Source organism: Aegilops tauschii, chromosome 1 (genome assembly GCF_002575655.3).
Source record: "Aegilops tauschii subsp. strangulata cultivar AL8/78 chromosome 1, Aet v6.0, whole genome shotgun sequence".
Classification (NCBI taxonomy): domain Eukaryota; kingdom Viridiplantae; phylum Streptophyta; class Magnoliopsida; order Poales; family Poaceae; genus Aegilops; species Aegilops tauschii.
Window position 1 is genome coordinate 401,595,327 of NC_053035.3, and position 8,665 is coordinate 401,603,991.

An 8,665-nucleotide genomic window follows, 5' to 3' on the forward strand; every position below is an offset into this window, starting at 1 on the left:
GTGTGAGACATATGCTACCTTATCCGTATCATATCTTTATCTATGTCTCTAGTCATTTGGTATCTCATGAGTTGCATGCTTATTATGTTATATATCCTGCTCTCTTGAATCTCGCTTAGGTTGTTGGTCTCTAAAATACAGGGGGAGTGTTGATCCTAGTATGTGTGTCGTGCAGTCCAAAGCACTTATCTTGATGGCACACATCTAGGGGGAGCCCGTCTATATTTTAGAGATTTGGGGTTTGCTTATGTCCTTTGTCTTTTCCCGTTTGTGCAAATCCCGTATTGTCATCAATCCACCAAAAAGGGGGAGATTGTAAGGGCATATTTATCCCTAAGATGTTTTGGTGATTGATGACAATGCTTTTGCGGACTAATCGTGTGCGTTGAGTGTTTTCAGAGATTCATCCTTTTGGCACGAGACGATTCCCTCCCCTCGGAGCTTGAAGCGAAGACGGTGTAGTCCTTTCGAATTAGTTTGGTGGACTAGTTTTATAGGGATCACCGTACTATCAAGAGGGGGTCCGCTTTGGAAAGGCTAGGGCAGAACCATCACGTACACTTCCTTTGCCCCCCTCCGAGCCTTTCCGCTTCAATGATGGGCTCGTTCCCCTTCTCAGTGTGCCCTCTCTGGTCCCAGCGGTAGTACCGCGGGCCGGAGCGGTAGTACCGCTTGGGTGCTACAAGCGGTAGTACCGCTCTAGAGCGGTAGTACCACTGGTAGCCCCCAGCCGTAGTACCGTTGCGGTTTCGTGCTAGTACCGCCTCGATTCGAGGGGTCTTTTTCCGTGTCGGGTTTTATGGTACTAGCCGCGGCAGTGGGGGCCGTAGTACCGCTCGTATGCGGTAGTACCGCCCTGACCACCGCGGTAGTACCGCTCTGGGCCCAGCGGTAGTACCGCGAGGGGGAGCGGTAGTACCGCTGGCCAAGCGGTAGTACCGGTCTCTGCGGGGCTGGTGTGGGGGGTAACGGTTGGATTGTTCCCTCCACTATATAAGGAGGTCTTCTTCCCCAAACTTGACCTACCTCTTCCCCCAAAAGCTCCATTGTTGCTCCAAGCTCCATTTTCGCCCGATCTCTCTCCCTAGCCAATCAAACTTGTTGATATGCTCGGGATTGGTTGAGAAGGCCCCGATCTACACTTCCACCAAGAGAAATTTGATTCCCCCCACTTATCCCTAGCGGATCTTGTTACTCTTGGGTGTTTGAGCACCCTAGACGGTTGAGGTCACCGCGGAGCCATAGTCCATTGTGGTGAAGCTTTGTGGTGTTGTTGGGAGCCTCCAATTAAGTTGTGGAGATTGCCCCAACCTTGTTTGTAAAGGTCCGGTCGCCGCCTTCAAGGGCACCAATAGTGGAATCACGGCATCTCGCATTGTGTGAGGGCGTGAGGAGAATACGGTGGCCCTAGTGGCTTCTTGGGGAGCATTGTGCCTCCAACCTCTCCAACGGAGACGTACTTCCCCTCAAAAGGAAGAAACTTCGGTAACACATCCTCGTCTTCACCGGCTCCACTCTTGGTTATCTCGTCCCTTTACTTTCGCAAGTTTACTCGTGTTATATCTCTTATTTGCTTGCGTGCTTGTTGTCATTGCATCATATAGGTTGCTCACTTAGTTGCATATCTAGACAACCTATTTTGATGCAAAGTTTAATTTGGTAAAGAAAAGCTAAAAATTGTTAGTTGCCTATTCACCCCCCCTCTAGTCAACTATATCGATCCTTTCAATTGGTATGAGAGCCTCGTCTCTTTTTAAGGACTTTACCGTCCGAAGAGTATGGTTGACTTCGTAGACGGTGTGGAGGAGCACTCCGGTGTGAATCCGGTCTCGTCTACGGGAGATGGGGGAACCGCGGTCTCTCGTGAGGAATTAAATGTGGCATTGGACACATTGAAAACCTCCATGACTACCGAGGTCGAAAGCATGTTTAATAAATACTTAGAAGGGCTTAAGCTTTCCACCGCACCGTTGAAAGTGGGTGATCCTGCCAACAAGGTGACGGATGCTACCTTCGACAAAGGGGAAGCTACTAGCGAGAAAGCTCCTTCTTCTAGTGGTAAAAAGGGCACCGGCATCTTTGCCCATGTGGAACGTGCCTGGCCAGGAGAACGTGCTATATAGGAAGACGTGCTAGCATCTGACACAGAGTCCAATTAATATATGTATTTGGTCCAGGTAGCCTAGCTAGGCATGAAGAGAAGGATGCCTGCAGCCAGGCTGATCCTCCTGCCTGGGCTAAGTACATTATTTTATTTGAATTCTTTAATCGGGCCAGGCTAATGAGAAGTCCAGGCCAGGCAACCAATTTTGTTTCAGGCACTAACCAAACAACTACCAGGCATGCTTCAGGCACAGGCCAGGCCAGGCACCAAAAGCCGTGGAAGCCAACCAAACCGACTCGCGTGATTTAGAACAGTTGTCTCGTGCAGATAGTAACATAATTTCCTAAGTAATACAAATTTCTTACTCCAAGAAAACCGTGCATGGTTCGAATATATACTGGAAATGGATTCACATTTCCTGATCTTTGCAAACTTCTAGACCCATGTGAAATCTCACGTAGTTAAGGACAGTACGGACATGCTGCATAGATGGGATGTAATCGTAAATGCTAAATGGAGGCCGAATTTTGGAAAATTCGTAATTCATGATTTTACATTTCATTTTTCTAAATACAAATATGCCCAGAGATATAATGTACATACATTAAAATGAGAGCTAGACAAGAAAAAATAAATCTATAACTTTTCTGCACTTGAACTGTTCATTTTTGTGCAGTTTGCAATTGGATGGTATTTTTTACAAAATTCTACACACATATAGGAGTACATTACATCATTGTATATTTTTCAGAACCTTTTGAAACTGAGATGTATAAAATTTGAATTTTTCAAAATTTCAGCCACCAAAGCACCTTCTTTAAAATAAGTAAATAACAGATTCTTTTATTCTGATCGTGTAAGCAATGCAAAGCTAGTAGTAGGAGAAGTACAGTGGAGTAGCACATCTCTTGTGTTCCGATATGTCTAACTTCCGCTCACGAACGCACGACGACGAGTGGGCTTTGGACCGTGTGCGTATTCGACTCCCAGATCAAGAATCCTTCTGCGACCTCGGACCCATGATGGCTTACTTGGAAGGTGAGCTTCTCCCCGGGCCGCGAGAAGGACAACGACTTGGGCGAGAAATCCACCCCCACGTCATGGGCCATAGACAACCTGCCCGTGTACTGCTCCGCCGGCCCCATGTTCGTCAGCGTCCGCCGCACCGTGGTGTTCGCCGGCACCATGATGCTCGGGTAGTTGAGGTCGACATCCGATAGATGGGGCACGTTCCTGCAATTCAAGTTCAGGTCCTGGAGGATGTCTTGCACGGCGTAGTCGTCGTCGTTGTCGAGCCTGGCCCTGGCGAAAAGATGGCAAACATACCCGACGTAGTCTCTGACCTCCAGGTCATAGACCAGCCCCGGGTGAGACGGCCCGCGTGGGGTTGACGTGCCCCGCGCCTACAGCGAATGCGCTCGCCGGCTCGTGCTTCTCGTTCATGATTGGATTGCCGTCGTTGTCCAGCTCATCGGCCGTGGTCATTATGGCGGACCTGATGGCCATCGGCGACCAGTCCGGGTGCACGCTCTTGAGAAGGGCGACCACGCCGCTGATGTGCGGCACTGCCATCGACGTCCCAGACTTGAATCTGAAAGGCCCCCGGTCTGGACTCTCCGTGGCTGCGGCGAGGATGTTGAGCCCCGGCGCCAGGATATCGGGCTTCAGGATGCGTGGGTTGCCGCGGCTCGGGCCTCGGCTGGAGAAGTAGGCGACCGTGGGCGACTGGCCGACACCGAGCTGCGTGCCCTTGAAGAACACCTGCGCCGCGGAATCCGGGTACTGGCTGTAGTCCTTGAGCTTGTGGCCTACGGCGGCGGGCTCCTGCACGACGGAGGACCCGTAGTCCCTGAAGCCCAAGGTGAAACCGGCTTTCTCCTGACCGATCAGCACGACCCGAGCCGCGCCATTGTCGTAGAGATTTTTGATGATGCGGGCCTGAACGTCAACCTTAACCATGGCAACATCGCATATCACGATGTGGCCCCTCGTGTGCTCAACGCTCACCTTCTTGCACAGGTTACCCTCGCCGGGGTAGTGGAGGGGGTGGTAAGCGGTCGAGTTGGGCCCCTGTACCAGTGCCTCTCCTTCGACCAGGTCGCCCGACTCCAGCAAAAGGCCGGCGGCGAGCTTCCGGTCCACCGACACAGCGCCCACCGTGATCTCCCACGGCGTGTCGTTGTTGACAGTAGACGGGTCAGGGCCGTCGTTGCCAGCAGAAGTCACGAAGACGACGCCCTTGGCCACCGCGCGGAATGCGCCAATGGCCACTCACGGACGAGGGAGATGTTGATTACATCGACCCCGTCGCCCCCCGCCGTGTCAATCGCGTGAACTACGTTCGAACGGAGGCACCCAGTGGGCCTGCAGGCCTTGTACATGGCCAAGTGTGCGCCGGGAGCGATCCCGGCGGCCGTCCCAGTGGCCTGTCCGTGGGATGACGAGGCATTGGCGACGAAGTTGCCCGCCGCAATCGACGCCACGTGCGTGCCGTGGCCGGTCTCGTCATCAGGGCTGTAGTCCACGAAGGACCTGACGCCGATGAGCTTGTTGTTGCACCGGACGGGCCTGACCAAGCCCGTGCACGTGCCCTTCCACCTGGCGGGTGGCGGCGACATGCCGGCGTCGTCGAACGAGGGATGGCGCGACTCGATGCCGGAGTCGATCACCCCGATGATGATCCCTTTGCCCTAGCTAGATTTGGGCCACAAGCCGGCGTCCTTGCTGAGGCCGAGGAACTCGGGCGAGCGGGTCGTCGTGGGGTACATCATCTCGTCCGGGAACCAGCGCCCGAAGCCGGGTTTCCTGGACGCGGTGTGCAGCTCCTCCTCCGTCAGCAAGGCGGCGAACCCGTGGAAGATGGTGTTGTACGAGTGGAGGAGCCGCGGCTCGCCGTGGGCGGTCACGCCGTCGGGGAGGAAGGACCTGTACCAGCCCTGGCGAGCTTCGTCGTCCATGACCTGGGCGTCCGCTCGAGGCTTGAGCAGGATGATGTACGTCTTGTACTCCGAGGACGGCGTCGGCTCTGCCGCTGCAGGGCTCGGGCTGGGAGGGGAGGATTGGGCGGGTGGTGGAGTGGAGAGGAGGACGGTGGTACACAGGCAGAGTGCAAGTGCTACGGGCGCCATTGCCATTGCCATTGCCATTGAGCACCACCACGGCGAGGGAGCGCGGCAGGCTTGCTTATATAGGCAACATGTATGGGTCGAAAACAAAGAAAATATGCCATATATAGCATCATTAAAACACGGAAGAAAATAATAAAGTTGCAATGGTATTATTGAGTTGATCCTCAAAAATGGTATTATTGAGTTGATACTATCCGTGATTTTTTTGGGGGTTTATTATCCGTGTTTCTTATTTTCGGTAAGCTACAATCCCGCCATGCATGGAACTATTTGATTTGTTAGCACTTGACACATGCAGCTATTAACTATAAGTTATTTCTGAATTTCATACGTAAAGTTTCCTTTTATCATGACAAGATCTCTTCGCTATAAGATTCGTGCCTGGAGATCAACGGTACAGACGACGTTAGGACTGAAATCCTTAAAATCTTGCGTTTGTTTCTTATCGTTTCCGTATATAAAACCATATAAGCAACATGCCTGTTTCTGTTTCCGGAAGGCCATTTAGAGCAACTCTAGCGGACCCCGCAAAACGCCGGCCCGCAAAACGCGTTTGCAGTTCGCACAAAACCGCTTTTGCGGGCCGGCGAGGGCTAGCACAGATGCAGACCTCTCAAATGGACCCGTAAAAAAATATATTCGCGAAATATGCTTTTTTACGGGTCGGCTATGCGGTTTTGCTCGGGCAACAGCGCAATGACCCGCAAACAGCAAAACTGCAAATCTGAAATTTGTCATAGGGCTTCACAAACAAGTTCAAATTCAAATGACATAAACAGTTTGCGCGCAAATAAAAAGCGAAGTACATTACGCAAAAGAGGGCATGCAAAGGTATGCGCCCATGTCCGGCATCATTTTGAGGGTCGATCTTCACTCGGCGTCATGGAGTTCATCTTGAAGTTCATCGGCGCCACCGTAGCCACCTCCGTCGCTTGTTCCAACTCCCGCACCGAAATCATACACATTGCCACCGTATGGAGCAGAAAAAACATCACCGGAACTGGCAGACGGACCGGCCGAGGCGACCTTTCTCCTCTTCAAGATGTCTCTCATTGCCATATCATGCCATGCTTTGGTGACGTCGTCCATGTCATTGCGGTTCATTGACATGATCTTGTTCTCTTCGGCGAACAACAATGACAACGATTTGTTTTCAGAGGCGCGTACTTTTCTCTCCTCAATGGCAGCTCTGCGCAGCCCCTCTTCCTTGAGCATTTGCCATTTTTCTTGCTTCTCTTTTGCCTTCTTTTCGGCCAACTCTTTCTTGATCTCCAACGACTTCAACAACATTAACTCGTTTGATTGCACCATGTCATCAATCTTCTCCCTCAAGCTCGATGCTTCTTGCTCTCTCTTTATCTTCTCTCTAGTCTTCTTGTCGCCATCGGGCTTGTTCAAATTTCTTGGGCCATCATCATCTTCATCTTCATCCATGTTTGTAAGTGAGCCTCTCTTTGGTGGGGACTCTTTGTCGATCAACTCCCACTTGTCGCACTTTTGGAGCAACTCCCAACAATGCTCTAATTTAAAGAATCTGCCTTCCGGAGCTTCCATGTCCTTGTATCTATGTTGAGCAATCTTGTCCTACACAATGCGAACAAGATGTTGCAATCATTTTTCATGATACATAATGATGATGCACAACTTGAACAAAGGCAAAGCAAACTCACATAGTCGGACTCCACGGTGCCACTTGGAGGTGCATTGCGTACTTGCTCCAAGCAAGCTACCCAACGGCTGCACATAGGCTTGATGTTCTCCCAACGACCTTGAAGAGATCGAAATGTGCGTGGAGTCTTGTTGGGGTAGTTTTTCATAATGCGGAAGTATTGATCTTCGATCCTTTGCCAATATGTCTTGGCGGTTTGATTAGTACCTGTGCATGCATCAAGAGACACCGCACTCCATGCTTTGATCAAAGCTTGATCTTTCAAGATGGTGTAGTTCTTCGATCTTTGGCTTTTCCCAGCTTTTGCTTGTGAATTCTCAAACGCTTCCGCTTCGATCTCAGCCAAGTCGTCCGCACAACCATGGTCGTCCACGCCGCACTCTGTTTCATTGTAGTCGAAAGGTTCGAAGGGGGCTTGATCAATGTCAACCGCGTTCGTGTCCAACAACTTCACGAACTCGGTTGTTGCATTGTTCGAGCCACCGCTGTACCGAACGATAAGAAGTCACGAGCTATCGATAAACAATGGCGAAAATGAAAGAGAATCACCAAAGTCCGAAGAGATATACCTTCCGGCCATTTCGTCAAACACCTCGCTCGCGGGGGGAGCGGCACCGTTGAACGACATCGCCGGAGCACCTCCTTGCGGGGGGATGGAGTGAGAGGTTGAAGAAGATTTGTCCCTTGAAGTCGGAACCTTCCTCCGCTTTGCGCCCGCGACCTTGCCGGCCTTCTCCGCCGCCGGCCGGGATCGCACAGCGGCATTGCTGCCCGGAGCGCGGGCCATCGCGGTGGGGGCAGCCGGATTCCCGCCTTGCACAAGCACGTTGCCTTGCCGCTTGCGGGCAGGCGTGGCGTGTGCTTGGGCGGCGCCGGCGGGGCCTACATGGCCGGCGACGAGATCCGCCCGAGGGGAAGGGGCTTGCGCGACCTCGACGGTGACGGGGGGCAGCATCGGGTCGTCCATGGCGGCGAGGGACGGCCGGGGAGGAGCGGCCGGGGCTTCGGAGGGGGAGGGGGGCAATGGTGGCGGAGGGTGCGGGAAGCGGGAAAAGGGGCGCGGAAATGTCCCTCCCGCCAAATCTCGCGCCGGATGGGGGTCGAGCTTGGGTCGGCCTCCCAGCCCGTGAAGATAGAGGTTGGGGGAGAAGATTTTTTGCGGGCCGAGGCGTTTTGCGGGGTCTGCTCGTGCAGATTTTTCGGCCCCGACCCGCAATTTGGCGGTTATTTTGCGGGCCGGGGCGTTTTGTGGGGTCTGCTAGAGTTGCTCTTATAACGTGCAATAGCCAGTTCACCCCGGTGTTCTGAATTTCAGGAATTTTTTGCAATGGCCAGAAACTCAGACATTGTGTACCATAAGTAACTTTCCACTCGTCATTCAACTAAGACTTACAAATATAAATACTTTCGGACAGAAAAATAATAGTACAATCGTTCGCATTCATCCTTCATTACCTCACGTACTAGTAGCAAATTTCAGTTCAGGAAACTCATCTCTACATGCCAACAAATACATTTACATGGTACACTGTTGAAGGCCGAAACTGACTGAGTGGATTTGTAGCACATTACACACCCACATGATCCAACTGTTGCACCGGCGGAATGGTTCGGCCGGTCGCATCTGGTTTATCTTTTTACCAACTATCAGATCAGTCTTTTGCATCTTTTTTGTACTAAAAAATTCGCAGCCAGCTGTTCTTCCTGGACACCCGCAATGGATGCTCCGAGGCCTGCCTTGAAGCATCACCAGCTCGCCGCAGG

The 8,665-nt window shown here is 52.1% G+C and overlaps 1 pseudogene; it reads right to left on the reverse strand.

Moving 5' to 3' along the window:
• Positions 1–3,039: 3,039 nt before the first annotated feature.
• On the reverse strand, positions 3,040–4,875 carry LOC109767477 (subtilisin-like protease; annotated as a pseudogene).
• Between the last annotated feature and the right edge of the window lie 3,790 nt (positions 4,876–8,665).